The following is an 18,948-nucleotide window of genomic DNA, read 5'->3' as shown; positions in this document are numbered from 1 at the left end:
GAACACATTTATAGATCATTTATAATAGTGTAAATTTGATTTTATATAGAGTTTTCTTTGACTGAAAACTCATCACCTTCCATTGTTCATTAAGACTTCACACTAGAATAAAATATTTCCGCTTGGTTCTATTTTAGTTTCTGTGCCTTCAAATTGTAGCTAAGGTACTTTTTTCTTTTTTTCTTTTTTGTCTCTTTCTAATCTATTGAGCGTTCACTGTAGCATCTCATGCAGTTCAACTACAACCGCCATTAGAGCAAACTGCAGCCCACACATGCAATTAATGCGGGCACTTCCGTAACGGAATTTGAGGCCCACGTCTTGAGGGCATTGCACCTGCCCCAGAGGTCAAAACAAGATACATTAGACCGATAACAGCTGAATAAAGACAACGAAACACTCATGTGAAGCTCAATGGGCTTGAAGTGCTGCTCAAAGGAAATACAATGGAGCTATTAGAAGCAATCTGATTTCAAAGTATGCGATAGTTGTAATAGCTGTTATGATAGCAGAGATACTATGAAGGTTGCTGATGGTAGGGTATGTAGAGTATAGAGTATATAGTATAGAGTATAGAGTATATAGAGTATGTAGGGTATATAGAGTATATAGAATATATAGAGTATATGGAGTATATAGAGCGTATACAGCTATAGAGTATATAGAGCATACAGAGTATACAGAGTAAATAGAGTATATAGAGTATACATAGTGCATAAATAGGTATATAGAGTATATAGAGAATACATAGTACATAGAATACATAAGGTATACATAGAGTATAAAAAGTATATAGAATACATAGGGTATATAGAGTATATGAGCTATATAAAGTATATAGAGTATATAGATTATATAGAATACATAGGGTATATAGAGTATATGAGCTATATAAAGTATTTAGAGTATATAGAGTTTGCAGAGTTTATAGATTACATTCGCACATCTATAGATAAGTCAATTATATTTATGGCGAATTTCATATCATCTGGATTCATTCAACCCCCCCTGCTCAACAACTTACCCACTTATTGAGTGGCCCAAGCTTATGGAAATTTCAATTTGAATCGCCTTGTTTGAGCATCAGGAAGCGAACGGCCAAAAGTGTGACATAATAACGAGCAGCAGCAATGATTGGTGGATTCGTTAGTTTCGTGAGTATCAATGCAAAGAGCACAGACATATGGCATGAAATCATTTGCGGTTGAGTGCAGCGCCTAATACTAGACAATTATTGCGATTACGTGCTGGATATTCGATAAAAGACTGCATATCCATGCACACGCGCTCCCCTGCCCACCAATCGATACCTGTATTGAGCACTGAGCAGTATGTGCTGCACATATCGATTACATCGCATGCAAACACTTCCCCATACAGTCAGGCCCAGGCCCAGGCCACACTCCCAATCTCAATCTCAGCCAGGGTTCGAGTCGACTGCACACGAAACGAACTAAAATCGAAACCGAAACCAAATCGCAAAGTGTACGCAAAAAAAAAAATGAGACCTTAATTACAACAACAACAGTAATCACAACAAATGAAGTCAAGCAAAACCTCAGACCCAGTCAGCACTCATCAGTTGTGAGTAGTACTCAGTGTAGTGAATAGTGAATCGTCTGTTCCAGTTCCAAGCAGGGCTATCATATGAGCGCAAGTCGCTCCATTGAAGCATTGCGAATTTTCAAATACCCTGTATTCGGTGGTGTGCCAAGGTGTATATCAGCACTACACATATACGATTCGATTATAGAACAATAATAATATTTGAAGACAGAGCTTAATATAGAATAATATAGACTAATAGAGTAATATAGAGTATCACTAATTATCGATCCGACATACGATATTTATCGATATGTATTGATTTACAGAAAGTCGATTTAACGTCATCTATCACTATTTACCGATCAACCGTTGACTTGAGAATTCCACTCATGCTCACTGTAGGGTATCTTCTCGTCGGGCAATTTTAGCTTATTTGCATCTTTGATGTTTTAGCACAAAACAAAAACGCGTTGGGCCGCCTGAGACGAAATCTTGGACTGAGACCCAGACTGAGAGTGGAAACAATGTTGGCAATAGTTAGCTACGGCAATAGCACCGGCCCTGTTGGCGCCCGTCCATTGTCTTTTTGCGGCTCTTCGATTATAATGATGTGACGCCAATGGATGATGCAACAATCCCAGGCCCTGGCGGACGTAATCGACAAACAGCTAAGCAACTCGCCAGCGCGCCGGCAACGCCAAGCAACAACTAAGCAACTTTGCTTAATTTGTTTACCCCCGATGCGGTTGATGCGACGCGTCGCTTCCTTTTTGGGCTTTTTGCTCAATTTCAGTTTCAATTTCAATTTGAGTTTCTTTAGCGTTATCTGCAGCCCGCTTCGTGCCTTATACAAAACATCATCCATACTTTATGATGTTGCCTCCATACACTTGCCGCACCAAATGCCAAACGACTTGTATAAGCAAATGTCATTTCCACTTCCAATTGAAAGCCAGTTGACTTTTTGCACAGTTTAGCTGTGAGTTAATGAACTAAACTGCGCCATAAGCGATACGAAAGAAAAGCCAGTTTATACCCTTGCAGAGCTGTGCTTCAGTTGCTCACGTAATGCCATAAAAGTCTCGCCATTCAGTTCCTGTAGTTATCGACGTTTGCTACTTGTTCACGATATGGAATAACTCATATTGGTTTTATAGAATGTCCATCTGAATTGACTTGAAAGCCTTGGAACATATACTGTCTCCCTTTTTATATAGATAATTGCAGTATGAAGCAAATTACCAAACCCTCTAATAATAAATATAGACCTTCTTATATAAACTTATTTAATATTTAATAATTAAATTCTTATATGAACTATAGTTCAAGTGAAGAATAAATATTCTTATTTATAAATATTTTAACTTCGATGCACTTCGAAAGCCTTCATTAAAAAAATATATTATAAATTAAATATTAATTTTTTAATAATTTAAATATGAATGTCTGAAAATATATATATTTTTTTAAATAATTTTTATATATTTATTATACAAACTCTGCTGCGTGTGTTTAATGTACTGACATTTATGTAATACAAATTTGTTGAATAATTTTTATGTGTATTTATATACACACTCATAACATAAATTATATTGCTTAAATGCTAAGGCTTGTGTATGAATTTATATGATAAACATATATAAAAAATAAATAAATTTTTAAAATAAATATATGTATATTAAGACATGCGTATATTTAATGACATAAGAAGACATTTACAATAATTAACAGTAAATTTGCTACTGCAACGCATCAACCACATTTAGTACAGGCCATTCGTTTTGAGCCACTCTAAATCCACCTGCCCATCCTTTCGTTTCAATTAAAATATTGCAAATATATTTTGTTAGCTTCAAGCTGTCAATAAATTATCAAAGGCAATTAAATATATGGAATATTTTCTGGTCTGTCGCTCGCTGTCGTATACGTAATTACGTATACGCCGTGCAGAGCGCATAGCAATCGCGCTCGCTTTTGAGGTCTGTTATGACTGTCATCCTTGACAAATTTGTTGTTTGATTTAATTAGCACTTGACTTTTAATTAGTGCAAATGTGTCAATGTTGTTGTTGTTGTTGTTGTTGTTGTCGCTGTTGTTGTAGTTTCTTGTGCTTTGTTGTCATAGGTTTGAAAGAAAGCGTGACTTGTGCTTTCAATGCACTCAAACAATAAAATGAGTTGCCCAAAATCGAATAAGTTTCGCCCACAAATTTCATAATCAAATTTCGTAAGTTTTTATTTTCTGTTTTATTCATTTTTTTTTTATATGAATAGCTTTGGCTATGCGCTATGTGAATTGGGCCCTGCCCCGCAGCCTTGTGCGGCTTGATCAGATGCAAAGAATTCTGTTAACTGGCACACAGTGGGCGTGGCATGCAGCGGCTTTGGGGCGTGGCTGGCACAGAGAGCGAGGCAGTTGTGCATGATTTTGTCTCTTTTATCTAGTTTATTATTTTTTCTGGCTCGATTTGAATTATTTTCGTTGGTTTTGTTTTTCATATTTTACCCACGCTGGGCAAAACAAAAGACTTAGGAAACGAACTTGCCCCCAAGACAAGTGACGCAAAAAGATAAAATGTGGTACAGCAGTCGCAGCAGCCGCAGCAGCAACAACAACTACGAAATGTGAATAGGAACAAAATGCTGCGGCGAATTAGTTGCATGTTTGCTCGACTTTTTGTTGCAGTCATTGCTGATGCTGTTGTTGCTGCTGTTGTTGTTGACTCAATTGCCGCTGCTGTTGTTGTTGCAGAACAAACCGCTCATTAGACGCATTAAATGCAACTGTGCATGTTGTTGTTGTTGTTGTTGTTTCTGTGGCTCGCTACGTAATTACCCGACAACGCGCAACTTTAATGTTGACACAAATTCTTCACGCACACAGACACACACACACATATATATACCTATGCATATGCACACTCTTGATATCTTTCACATCGCATGAGCATGCATATGTCTAAGGTGAGGGCTATTCAGAACTCGTTTTTGCTTGTCAAATATTTGATATAACTGCAAATAATGCCATTTGCTTAGCTGTTCTGGCTCTGGGTCCTTACTCTGTTCGAGGAGCTAGCTAGCTGTTGTTGGCATCAAACTGGAGTTTACATAATCTTCAGCTTTATAATAGACCTGAACGTGACTCGTTGGAAATCTAATTTGAAACTCAGCTATCCACAACTGGCGCATGCAAGTCTCAATATGGAGCTGGAATTTCAACCATCATCTTTTTTGAAGACGTATGGACCGATGATTCTCCCAGCTCAAAAAGAGTTATTTTCTGTAGATGATGTTTCGATGAAAGCATATGTATTATCCTCCATTCAAATGCAACAATTCTGATTATTAATGTCTCCATTCAACTTAAATAATGCTTTTTATATTATAGATACCATAAAACAAACGAACAGAATTATTATTTTGAATCCATTTTTATGGAAAAGTGAAATTAAATTCATCAATTTAAAAAGTAAGATTTATTAAATCGGCTTTCCAAAGCTTTAGAAAGATTTTTTAGGCATGAACATACATACACATATGTATATACGAAGACCGTATACCCGCCTTCTACGTACTCAATGACTCTGACCCTCAGCGATAAGAATATATAAGAGACAAATGAGGCTTATAAACGCTGCGATAGATACACTAGATATATATATAACCCGAGTCTGGTTATAAAAACCCGTACTCAAAAGTCAAGTGTATACGTTGAATGATCTTCAGCTACATATCATTAGGTCGACTATTAGGTAATATCGTTTGATGACAACAGCTGATCTTATGATATTTAAACAGCTAATATAGTAATACTTGTCTGTTAAAAATGATGTTAAACTTTTTGAAATGCTGTTGCCTTGTTGCCCTATCGAAGATGAAAGATCGACAACAGCATATTTGAAATATTTTGTTACTGTTTTGCTAGCGAAAGGGGAAAATGCAGTTAAAGTAGGGCGAATATTATGTGATGCATACGAATAAGATGTTTCGACCGATTTATATACTTACATATATGTATACATACATACATACATACATAGATACATACATACATACATATGTGCAGTCTTAGGTTTATCTTCTATCCACATATCTCATCACATAGCAATACACCCAATATATGCTCAATTCCCTTAAAGTTGGCTAATTACTTTTTATCCAAATATCATGCATAACATATAGTTTTTATGCACATTTCCTACAATTTGGCCTACAAGCTGCAGCGGCTGATGTTAACAGATCTCACATCAGAATTGTTTCTCAGCTAATTAGCTGGCTCTGTGAGCAGCTCTCCCATTTACAGCTACAGCTAACTAGGTAACTGGCTAGGCCCAACCAACATACATGTGTGTGTATGTATGTATGTATGTATGTTAGCTGCATGCATGTATTGTGAGACTGTGTCAAATTGTTGCTGTTGCGGTTGCTGTTGTTGTTGTTGCTGCTGTTGCTGCTGCTGGTGCGGGTGTGGGAAAAGCTGAGGAAAAGTGCAGCATCTTTTGGCTCGACTTGGCATTGTCTGATATCTAAAAACTATTTGCCATGACATGAGAATTAGGCGCAAAAGCGCAGTCAAGTCGGAAGAGAGCTTGTGTGCTAGATATGCCTGCTAGTTAGTGTCTGACATTGTTGTTGTTGTTGTTGTTGTTGTTGTTGTTGTTGCTGCTATTGTTGTTGTCTTTGTCTTTTTCTATTGGGGTAACGTTCATCACGTTTGTCGATGCAATTTCACAGATAACTGTTTCTTCATGTTTGCCACTCGTGCGGTTGCATAATCCAGCAGCACCACCAGCACCACCACCAGCACCGCCAGACCAGCCAAAAACAATGCAAGCGCTTTAAAATGCCGCAATTATCCAGCTACAACGACAATTGAAACTTTTTCGGCCAACTGCTTCTTTGGCTGCTTCCTCGCAAGCTGCCAGCCTCCGACTGCCAGAAGCCGTTTGCTGTTGCTGTTGTTGTTGTTGTTGGGGCTGTGGCAGTCAGAATATAATTGTTGTCGGTTTGTTTATTTTTGTAGACAAGTTTTTCATATTATTTGTGATTTAGTTATCTTTTTTTTTTTTAGCAGAAATATTTTCTGTGCCGTGGGCCGCTTTGGCATTTGCAATCGCATTTTTAGTTTATTTTTTCCCCCTCTTTTTTTTTTTTTTTTTTTTGGAGCTTGTTATGACATTTTTGTGTCTTTGTTTTGTTTGTTTGTTTATTTGTTGTTGTGTGGCATTTGAATGATTGCCTGACATTTTGTCACTGCCAGATCTAGAGATATGCTGCCAAGAATTGCTCACATTTATCAAATGTTAATTGTTTATTTTATTTGCCTTCTTCTTCTTCTTTTGCAGATCTGTTACAGTTCGCTTGAGAGCTTGAGAGCATGTAAGTTAATGAAGCTATTTATTTTTGGTATTTTATTGTGATTTAATAATGTTATACAACAAAGCTGATATTTTATAAATAAAACTCTTGATCAAACTGATTTGCTTTCCGCTGCAAAATTTATTATTTATTATGAATTTTCAAGTAGTAAAAGCTCGCAGCTATTCAATAAATCTTAGTTAAGAATCTGTTATTTGGCTCTACATAGAAAATAATGAATGAGGTTTTGTTGCACTTTCTTCGCTTGTGTTTCCCCATTCTTCAGTCTATTGTAGAGAGAAAAACACATATTGCATAACAAAGGCTAGGCAAACTCTTCTCACTTTCCCAACAATAATAATATTAATAATTCAAAAGAAATGTTTGAAATGTTTTGAAAATGTCATGCAGCAGATGGGAAAAATTTGTTTAAATATTTAATGCAATTTGATATTTAAATGCATTTTGAATAATATTATGTTGTGTTGTGTTTGTTGTGTTGTGTTGTATGCCATTGTCATGTTGCCTGCCTTTGGATAGTTTCACATGATTTTCCAAAATGCATTTGACAAATGCAGCAACAGCAACAACAGCAACAACAACAACAACAACAAATGGTAATAAAATAAAAAGCAACACAAAAGCCACATTGAAATGACATACAAAATATTCGGGCGCTAATTTGTTGGGGCAACAATGCAACAACAGTTGCGCATAGAAAGCTAATGTTAATGAACTATTTTTGTAAGACAACAACAGCGACAACAACATCAATGGCAGCAAATGGCTGCAAATGTGCGCTAAATGATAATCAAAAATAAAAAAAAAAACACGAAAACACACAAAAAAAAAATAATCACCTAAAATGCAAACTAAGAGCAGCAACAACAAATAAACAATAAACAAAAATCACGTTGTGCATTCAAATTGAAGTTCAGTTTAGCAAGAAAATATTGTGTTAGGCAGCGCAGCAAGCAACAGGTGGTCATCAGGGGCAGAGGAGGCGGTGTGGGCGTCTCTTGATGTCGCGTCAAGTGGCCACTTGGCAATCACAACAAGCAAACAAACAGGCAGACAGACAGGCAGACAGACAGGCAGACAGACAGACAGACAAGCAGACAGACAAATAAAGCGGCTTGCACAATGCACAATTTAGGCATAGTTTTTAAATGTTTTGCTCAAATCACATGCCCGGCAAGCGGTGAGCAGCAAAAGGGCATATTAGCTGGGCCAAGCCATTGAGGAGAAGTCTGAGTTATCAGCTGTTATGGTTTTGGCTATGCTAGAACAAACAGTGCTATTCCATCTCAAGTGTTTAACCTGTTCTGCCATGCCTAACAATAATCTATATCTCTGTGGTTCCGCATTGAAACCAGCTCAAAACAAAACAAAACAAACCACAACAGCAACTAAATAGGACTTACTTATGATAGAACTGGTTCACAGGCATTTCCCCAAGTATTTCAGAGCTAATAACTTATAACGATTTAGCACACGCGATAAGGCAATTTAACATATTGACAGTTATAGTCCTGATCTACATATTAGCAGTAAACATGGAGAAAGAGAGGGACAGAGAGAGAGAGAGAGAGAGGGAGAGAGAGAGAGAGTGACGCAAAACTGGTTCAAATAGCATTTGCAATTAATCACTGGAATCAAACGAGATTTGTGACAGTAAAAGTTATAAATAGCTGAAAGTGCCTAATAAATTGTCTATAATTTGGTATATATTTAACTAGACGCAATCAATTAATCAGTATATAAATAAATAATAGAAAAATGAATAAATAAATATAATTTTGTAAGAAATTAAAAATGTTATAGATTACGGTAAAAATCATATATGCTAGCATGTCTATATGGACATCTCTCTCAATACAATATTTAAATAGGTCTACAGTTTTCTAGAAGTAGGTATACGAAGTACTCTCTATGATCTGCCCTACCAGAATTATATTCCATTTATATTATTTAGTTCACATTTATGATAGAGTATCCACACGCACACATTCACATCAGACAGCAATGGGAGCTACTCTTGAAAATCAACTCCTTGTAACAGCACTCTTCAAGTCTCGAATAGTTACACTTGCAGCCCAATTAAAAGCTGTCGAAATGGTCGGACATATGCAAAGAGCATACCATTTTCGAGCCACTCAAACTTAGCTTTCCACTCATGTCGCTACTCAATTGCATTTTAACCTTCAACATTTCTCAATGAAATTTCAGCAGAGACAAAGCGACAGAGAGAGAGAGAGAGAGTGAGAGCGAGAGAGCAGCAACTTGTCTGCATGTGGATGGCATTTGTGATTGACATCGCTGGCTGAATGTCTGTTAAATTTTGTCGCCGCTGCTCAGCATGCATAGATAGCCTAGCCGAGAGAAGGAGAAGGAGGAGCCGCATGACATGAGAGTTTTGTTTTGTGCCAATGCCAGGCGTTCGGTGAAAGTTGTTAGCCCCTGTCATTTCGGGGCTCGTTGAATGTTTAATTGCTCATCGCGCTTGCCAAACCTCTTTGGTATTGACCTTTTGGGCCACGTCCTTCAGCGATATGTGCCAGCTGAATTGGTCAGGTGTTTGGCTGCTTCACTTGCCACCACTTCAGTTGGCCGACTTGGCTGTCTGTCTGTCTGTCTGTCTATCTGGCTGACTTGCTGAGTTGCGCTTCTTTTCTCTTCTCTAGCTGCGCTGCGGTGTGGCTGTCGCCTTTCTCCTGCCACTTTTGCATGACACTTTGGTAATTTTTTCGATAGGTTTCGCTGCCATTTTTGGCTTGGTTATGCGAGCAGTCGAAATTAACTGTCTGCCAGGTAGCCCACATGCTGCATGCTCGCCTCGACTGCAATTGGCGTCGACTTTCATTGATTTGCTGGCTGACAAAAACAAAACAAAACAAAAAAAAAAACTGTTTATACATATGTGTGGAAAAATAAACAAACGTGGCCCGAAAGAAAAATACTGCTGAAAACTGAAAACTTATCGAGACAATTTCACTTTTCATTGTCTTGTTGGCTGGTTGGCTGGTTGTGTGTGTGTGTGTTTTTTTTTTCTTGTCTTGGCTGCGATAGTCTGCCTGTATCTTCAGCTCAACCCCTTGCGGATCGTGCCAAAGCAGTTCAGCTAGCTTTGCATGCCAGCAGCAAGTTTGTTGCCTAAGTCTTTTGTTTCATTGTGCGCACAGTGTCCTGCCTCGCTCGCAACGGCCGCAGCGTCTGCTGCCACTTAGAAAGTTGCCGAGACGCGCTCCTAATTGGCCAAAATGTAAATATCGCAGCCACAAATCAAAGTCAAAGTCCTAGGCATACGAAAGCCCATTAGCTGTGCACGCAAGTGTGTGTGTGTGTGAGTGTTTATTTCTCTCTCCCTCTCTCCTGTTTCCCATTTAAGTGTCAATTCACCCATTTTCAGCTGCTCTAGCATTAGCATATTCATTTCTTTTTGTAAATAGAACATAGTTGTGGCTTATATAACTCAACATACACAAACAACTGTTCGTTTAATGTATTTATTCTGTTCCAAAGATCCAAGCGATAAGATCGAAGTTTCAACTGGCGATTGGCGACTCTCGAGCAATCGATTTATTTATGTTAGCTTGGAACCTAACACTTCTCAAGCCCATTAATATAATTGTGCTACCAGTTAAGAGTTCAGATCTAGTTCAGAATAGACTTGATATAAATTGTTGAACTACATTTCAGATATATAAGAAATTAAATAGCAGAAAATATCTATAGATCTGCCTTTGAATATACATATATGAAATTATATTGTGATTAGGTTTAAAGCTATAGCAATAAATTTAATATTTTCAATTATGAGACTCAGATCAAATCCCGAAAGTTGTTCTAAAAACTTTCCATAGAACTATGTTTACAAAACAGTAATGAAGAACCTACACTAAGCTCATCTTACACATATGTAGATCTGCAATTTATTATATCGATAGATAAAGCCATAAATACATATATGTTATGTGATCGAGTTTAAGAAAAGTCTTTCTTTCTATTGACCATTTTCATGTGATATTTGACTTGGAGATGAGCTGGAAGTCGTTTATCGTAGGTGGTCTGAAACCGTACGATCACAACTATTATATAATAACTGATTTGTGATTATTGTATGCAAATAGAGCTCTATTGTTAGAAAAGCAGCTCTCAGTTAGGCCCAAGTCTGGGTAATAATTTAGGCATTTGAAGTTTTTGGAAAAGCTCTTGAAAGAACTTTCTCAGAAAACAAAGTGACTCGAGCTACAAATTTGAGGCGTGGGCGATGCGTCGTGACAGCTATGCGTACGTGTATGTGTGTGTGTGTGTACGAGCTCCATTTATGGCTGTTAGCTGATTTTACAGTTACTTCTGACCAAGCTCTAACGGCGCATGCAAATTGCGTGCATGACAACGACAAAAGCCAAAATGAAAATAAACCAAAACCCAAGTCAAAGAATAAACATCAATAAATATTGAGCCTGATTGATTGGAAAGGTACGCACACAGTTAACACGAGCCAAAGCAAAACAAACTAAATTGGAGAGTTTATTGTGAGGGTGTGCGGGGCAGGGGCAGCGGGCAGCGGGCAGCGGGCAGCAGGCCAGACAATTAACCTTGATTTGCAGTACATGCAATGGACAGAGACCAATAAATAAAACAAAGCCAAGCAATACACAGTAAACAGTTAAACAAAAAGCCATAGCGAGAGCAGCAACAACAACAACAACAACAACAACAGCAACAACAAAAGTCGTGCAAATGAAGTCATTTTCAAGTACAAACGCCTCAAATGAGGGCAAATAACAACAGCCATGGCATATGTGCCAAAATCTGAGACCATTCCCAATTCCATTTGAGACTGTGGTGAAGTGCGAGAGGAGGGGACAGGGCGAACGGAGCATGAGCTTTGATCGAGCAGGTGTTGCTCGCTAAAACAGCCGGAAATCGCCGGCCAGAGGCCAAAAAGATACTTTTCAGCTCTTAACAGTTTGTTGCACAATAAGTCAAAAGTTAAGACGCAAACCGGTTGTAAAACGAAAACGAACCAAAAGCCAATTAAAGCATCTAATTGCCTTTAACTGGAAATTATTTGGTATATTTATTCGATTTTTTGCTTAAGAAAAAAATATTTATCGATAATTCTTGTATATAAAATATATATATTTATAAAATGATTTTTATATAATTTCCATAATTTATATTTTAATAATAAATTTAATAATTTCATAAATTATATATAAAATACTAAATATAAAATTTATATATGTAATTTTTATTATACTTGTTTATTATACTTAATACATATTTATATATATTATGCAATAAATATTTAATGAAAATAAATAAAATAAATTTTTATATTCATGCTCTATCCCTAAAAGGCATGTAGAGCATTCTCGTATTAAAGTTAGAGATTTGAAGATTTCAACACATACTCTTTGATATTGTTATCTTATGAGGTATTGAAATTTTTGCATTATATCCACAGAGGTAATGGCTAATTTAGAATTAAATAATTTATCTTGTGTAACAAAATTGCTCCTAGGTAAACTCAGACAACAATTATATAATAGCTATAGATACACTCTATGCTTTTATATCAGAGGCCAGTTCAGCTAGACATTAGATTAAAATATGTTAGCAAGTTAATATTATGTCCCATTTGCCGCATAGAGGGTATCCCTAAGTTGAGCTTCCGACTCCAGCTTTCTTACTTGCTCTCCATATGTATATAAACATATATATGTATATATACATATATCTTTTTTGTTTGACTCTGATCCAAAGCTCAATAACTGACTGCCATATCAATCTAAATCTAAATCGCATTTGTATTTTTTAACAATTTGAAAATCAAATTCAGCTACTGCACAGCACACGATTACTCGCATTCAATGAAGCTTAATGATATTTTAAAATGCTGATCTCAATGTGAAACGAGAAATTGTTCACTGAATATTTTTGTAGAATTCCAATACACATTGCTCTTTCTCTCAGTGTTTAACGACTTATTTTTTCTTTTTTTTTTTTTTTTTTTTTTTTTTTGCCTGGCTGATAAACAAAACGTTTTAATTATAAATGTGAAAACCGGCTACCAAATCCTGTCATGACATCAGATGCGATGAAGGCATCGAAATACCACAGCCCAGCAGCAGCTGACGAGCTATAGAACTAATAATCATCATCATAATCGGCATCAATTTCTTAGCAACTGCCCATAGAAAACAAGTAAGAAGACTCTAGTCGAGACTGCTCGACTAGGAGATACCCTGAACCCTCTAATCTGATATTCTAATCAGTCTGCACTTCTTTTCGACACACATTCATACACACACACGTATTAGAATGCGCTCTGCTAACTGCGCTTGGGTTGCGCTGTAGTGTAGTAACATTATAAGAATTTTGTTTGTTGAATAATTTAATTTCTAGATGTACAATCTTAATGAGTTTCAGGGCGTAATTATATGGTGAAAATGTATGTACATTCCAAAGCACATGTCTCTAGTACTTGAAATACGCCTTTTACAAAGGTGAGGGTGAGGGGGTGGATATAGGGGTGGGGGGTAAATTACAACAAAAATCGAAATTATATAAAATACATATAAGTCTACATTTAAAATTTGCAAGCTCTAGCTCTAAAGGTGTAGGAGATATAATTAAATAACTAGCTTTCGATAAGGTTTTTGATCGATAATAAAATATCGGGAGTAGTTATCGATATATAAAGAAAAACTTGATATGCGCGTGATATACACGGACCAAGGAAAAAAAATTTCAAGTCTCTAGCTCTTATATCTTCTGAAATCGACGCGTTCATACATACGGACGGACGGACGGACGGACGGACGGACGGACGGACGGACGGACGGACAGACAGACGGACAGGGCCAAATCGACTTAGCTCGTCGCCCTGATCAAGAATATATATACTTTGTGGGGTCTGCCACGCCTCCTTCTGCCTGTTACATACTTTTAACAAAACCATTATACCCTGATTTCCCATTTTCAATGGGTTCAGGGTATAAAAACGAAAAAATAAAAACCCAATACAGAATTAACAAAGAACCTGTGAAGCAAAATGAAGAGAGTCAAAAAATACCCAACTGAAGATCAAAAGAAAAATACAAAAATTAAATACATATGTTTTTAATTTGCGGTCGCCGCGGGGAGAATTTTTAGCCGCAAAGAGTCTAACGATTCATGGGCTCTGAAATCGTCTTAATTTTGCTTCCACTTTTGCAACGGATCAGACTGAAATATTTGTCATTACATGGCGAGGGGTGACAGGGGAGTAAGAATAATGGGCGATAGCTCCAGGCAGAAATACATTATCAAGCTGCTCAGCTTTCCTTTAAGTATTCGTTTCATTACTCCATTTCATACGCTGTGCCATATCTGAGTCGATTTTAATTTTCTTTCACGGATATCTAGAACATTTCTGTAAAAGTGTTCAGCAACCCTCGTTTCGCAGCAACACACTTGACTTCTGCGGTTGTAGATGGCTGGCACATGTGTATTGTACTTGTGTGCTGTGCTGTGGTATCATCCTCATTGTAAATGCTATCTAACGTTGTTGGGCCTGCTGTTGGTTTGCCTCTGAGCTTGGCTTTGCCTCCGTCTGCCTCTGTTGGCATTTGGATTCAGTTGCTGTGACTGCGCCTCTTTTCACAGTTGGCGTCTGGCGTTTGGCTTTTGTCAATTCATTGTCAACAAGTCAGTGAACTTGTGTGTGCGCGTCGGGTATGGTACCACAGCACTCAGAAGAAGGCTAGAAGACAGCAAAGACGACAGCAGAGACAGCAGAGACAGCAAAGAAACAGCAAAGGCAGCCAAGCGACCAAATGGGCTATCGGGGTAACAGGGTAGCGGTGGGCATGGTGTGGCTCTTTCTTTTACAAATAATTAACATAAATTAATAGGAAATGAGTAGAAACAGCGCATGGCACACCAGCAGCCAGTAGAGGTCGGTTACAGTTACAATAGCATTAGCATGGCCTGACGAAAATAAAAAAATACATAAAGTTCGTGTCTTAAGTCTTTTGTTTCTTTCGTACGTATATGTATAAAGCTATTTTTTCTCTATATACATATGCGCATTTTTTGTTCGCTATTTTTGTCTAGCATCTTGAGTTAGCTAGAGGCTGAACAATTACATAAGCTACCTCGAAATCTTGCCTAGTTATTTATGAGGCGCCACACACACACACACAGAGGCAGAGAATAACGACAATCGTAAAAGCGTACAAAATAACACTAAAACGCATTTGTGGTAAGTCGCGAAAAATTGCAGCAGCCATTTGGATGCATTCATCGTCGCGGTGTCAGCCAACTAATCAGCACCTGTCATGCGTGCAGCGCAATCAGGAAGCAAAACACAAAACCTAACCCACTGTGCAATAGTCTGACGCAGTCGCAGACGCAGACACAGCCTCGGTCTCAGTAACCGTAATGGCCTGTGGCGGGGACTGCGAGACTCGCACAGATACTGCAACTCAGACGGAGACTGAGACTGGGACTCCTCCTTCTCTGGCACAGCCCACTGTAATGTGATTAGGTATGGTTTTTTATGGGCTTACGTATGTCGAGTCTGTCATGATGTAATGTTTATATGGGATAGCAGGCAGCTAAAATGTCGGCGACTAGCACACACCCCAATAATGAACAGGCCATCAATAGATAGCTAATGAACTGCCAGCCCAGACTAACCAAAGCTTTTAGCTTTTGGGCAGCCACACTCACAGCATTGTTTTTGCAGAACCAACTTAGAATAAAAAAAAAAAAAAAAAAAAAAAAAAAATAACTTAAAAAATTAATTAGCAAATTATGTTTCAACTTAATCTGCGTTCTCAAATGATTTATCTATTAATGAGTTGTCCGAGAACAGCAAAACTTTTCAGATTTTATGATTGATTAGCGTTTTTCAAGCCCTGTAGCTGTTCGACCAATACCAAGTACTCAAAGACTATGAAATGGATTGGTTTTCGGCTAGCACTGGGCAGCCAATGAAACTTAATATATTAATTAATTTAGCTCAACTTGGTATTACCAATTACTGGTAAATAATTCCTTACTTTTCGAAACCATATTTCAATTCTTAAGAAAGACCTTATTAAGGTAAATTGTTAAAGAAGATTCAAGAGAACGTGGAAGATTGTCGGCCTTGCGCGGCATCAATATTCTAACTAAAGTCTCTCGTGATGCGCAAATTATCTTAATCGCTAGGCACAACAATCTGTGCTAGAAATCGCCAAAGTTCATAACTTTGCGCTAACAAAAAATATCAATAAAATGAAGGGAAACAATAAAGAAAAGTACAAATATTGACTGGAATGTACCGAGGCATGAAATCATCGATCTAGCCACACGTACTTGCCTATAATATACATATGTACAGCCTCATCACATTCGTTGTTGGAAATTAATGAAATTACATACAAATTTCTATTTATATAAAAAATTATTAAGTGAAAGTGCAACGATCGACCAGACAAACAACTGCAAGCAAACAAATCAATTTTTGTGATTTCTGTTTGCGAACAATGAGCAAAAATTTATTTGCCTGCCTTATGTGAAGAGCTCTCCCCACTGAGTATGCTAGGCGTATACAAATAAATATATATGTATATATATATTTAATATATTATATGTGTATAAATCATCTGCAATGTGATTGTTGATTGATTTATCATTTGTTAGGCATGTGTGTGGGATTTGAGAATTGCTGTAGCCAATCTAATGATCATCATCTTCTTTATTGTATAATAAACCTGAACTTTCGAAGAGTAAAGAAAACAGAAATTCCTGAATACAAAATCATAAAAATTGAATGCCAAAAAGAGAGAGAGTGCAGGGGAGCTCAGGAAAATGACAAGGATAGCCGAGATACCCTCTCAGGTGCTTATGTAAAATGCGATCTTTTATTACAACGACCAGCCTCAGGTGAACAGCATGATTATGCATGCACAGTGTATAATTATTTTCGACGACACACTTTTGTTTAATACCCTGTGATTAGCTCTGCAGTCTTGATCATTGGCCAGGCATCTGCGGCTGCCGCATTTTTATACGCATTTTATATGAGCGCTCATCAATCGAATCGTTTCTAAGCTCTTGAGATTGATTGTAAAATTTTTGATTAGGAGGCTTTGATGCAAATTAACAAATAACAGCCATAAAAACCGGGCGCTTTTGCTGGTTATACAATCGATTCGATACAATGGGCAAGGCCGTTAATGTGGTCGGCCACGCCCCTTTTTTGCTGGATGAGTGCTGGCAGCAAGCACGCAAACGCATCCGCAGATAAATTGATTGATAAACCACACGCACTTACACACATGCAGATGGGCCATCAATCAAACAGGCCCGTTAATTGAGGACTAACTCTACTCTATTCCACTCGCCGCTAGATGGCGCTGTCGGTTAGTCGTTTGCTTATTTGGCCGGAAGAAAGGTTTCGGTTTCTAGAGCCATTTGCAGCCGCAATCAAATTGGACAATCTTTACGCGATGTTAACGCTTCGTATGGCAGACAATTACCAAAAACCAAAAACCAAAAACAAAAACAAAACTTAAACTCAAAAGCAGAGCTGCTGAAACAAGATCTTGTTGGTGCTGCGCAAGTACTCGCACATCTGTGATCGGGCACAGCTTAACTCAGCTGCTCTATGCCATACCCGAAATTAAATGATATAATTATTCTGCGTACAGTTCCCCCATCCAGCTCCTCATAAACATATTTTTGGCTACCTACTGAACGTTTTTTGGTAAGCTTTTTCGCTGTTGTGCTTCAAGAACTTTTCTTTCTTTACTTTTTTTTTTTTTTTTTTTTTTTATTTAGGGCGCGTGTCTGTTCGCAAGGGTCAGAGTATGATAGACTTTATAGCCCCTTCTAAATTTTGGGCTTATTTTGCTTGAACTCTGTGCAGTTTTCCAGGAATTTTCACAATTGACAGCACATGCCAGATGCCACTCACTGACTCCAAGCGTTCAACTATTAAAGCCAGCCACTTTGATCCACTTATTTCGAGAGAGTAAAAGAGGCGAATTGTTTAACAGTTTTTGATGAACTCATTAAACATAAATCGAAGAAAGTATCGATAGAGACAGGTAAAGAAAAGGAGAAGATACAGATACAGATACAGATACAGATACAGATACAGATACAGATACAGATACAGATACAGATACAGATACAGATACAGATACAGATACAGATACAGATACAGATACAGATACAGATACAGATACAGATACAGATACAGATACAGATACAGATACAGATACAGATACAGATACAGATACAGATACAGATACAGATACAGATACAGATACAGATACAGATACAGATACAGATACAGATACAGATACAGATACAGATACAGATACAGATACAGATACAGATACAGATACAGATACAGATACAGATACAGATACAGATACAGATACAGATACAGATACAGATACAGATACAGATACAGATACAGATACAGATACAGATACAGATACAGATACAGATACAGATACAGATACAGATACAGATACAGATACAGATACAGATACAGATACAGATACAGATACAGATACAGATACAGATACAGATACAGATACAGATACAGATACAGATACAGATACAGATACAGATACAGATACAAATACAAATACAGATACAGATACAGATACAGATACAGATACAGATACAGATACAGATACAGATACAGATACAGATACAGATACAGATACAGATACAGATACAGATACAGATACAGATACAGATACAGATACAGATACAGATACAGATACAGATACAGATACAGATACAGATACAGATACAGATACAGATACACACACTCCAACAGATCCACACATCCCGCCAGTCAGTCTCCTGCTGGTATCCGCAGAGACAGATATAAATATACCCTGCAATCATAGGCTAAGTACTAAGCAGCCGACACGTTCGACGACGACTCGCAGCCCTTTGATGATTACAGGGCATTCACGGGCGGGAAGTCTAAGTTGGTGTGATAGTAGCTGCCTTTGATCATGGATTCTCCATG

At 37.5% G+C, this 18,948-nt stretch overlaps 1 protein-coding gene across 1 annotated transcript in view; it reads left to right on the top strand.

The window, feature by feature from the left end:
• The window catches only part of LOC6584155 (apical junction molecule), a 49,677-nt gene that overhangs the window by 13,095 nt on the left and 17,634 nt on the right, over positions 1-18,948 (top strand). Inside the window, exon 2 of the mRNA XM_032732261.2 lies at positions 6,896-6,929. The gene's annotated coding sequence lies outside the window, so the exon portion shown is untranslated. The remainder of the gene's footprint in view (positions 1-6,895; positions 6,930-18,948) is intronic.

The sequence above is a fragment of the Drosophila mojavensis genome, unplaced genomic scaffold, assembly GCF_018153725.1.
Source record: "Drosophila mojavensis isolate 15081-1352.22 unplaced genomic scaffold, ASM1815372v1 contig_136, whole genome shotgun sequence".
Lineage (NCBI taxonomy): Eukaryota > Metazoa > Arthropoda > Insecta > Diptera > Drosophilidae > Drosophila > Drosophila mojavensis.
Note: the sequence above shows the minus strand (reverse complement) of the source record. Positions and strands in the feature narration are given on the sequence as shown.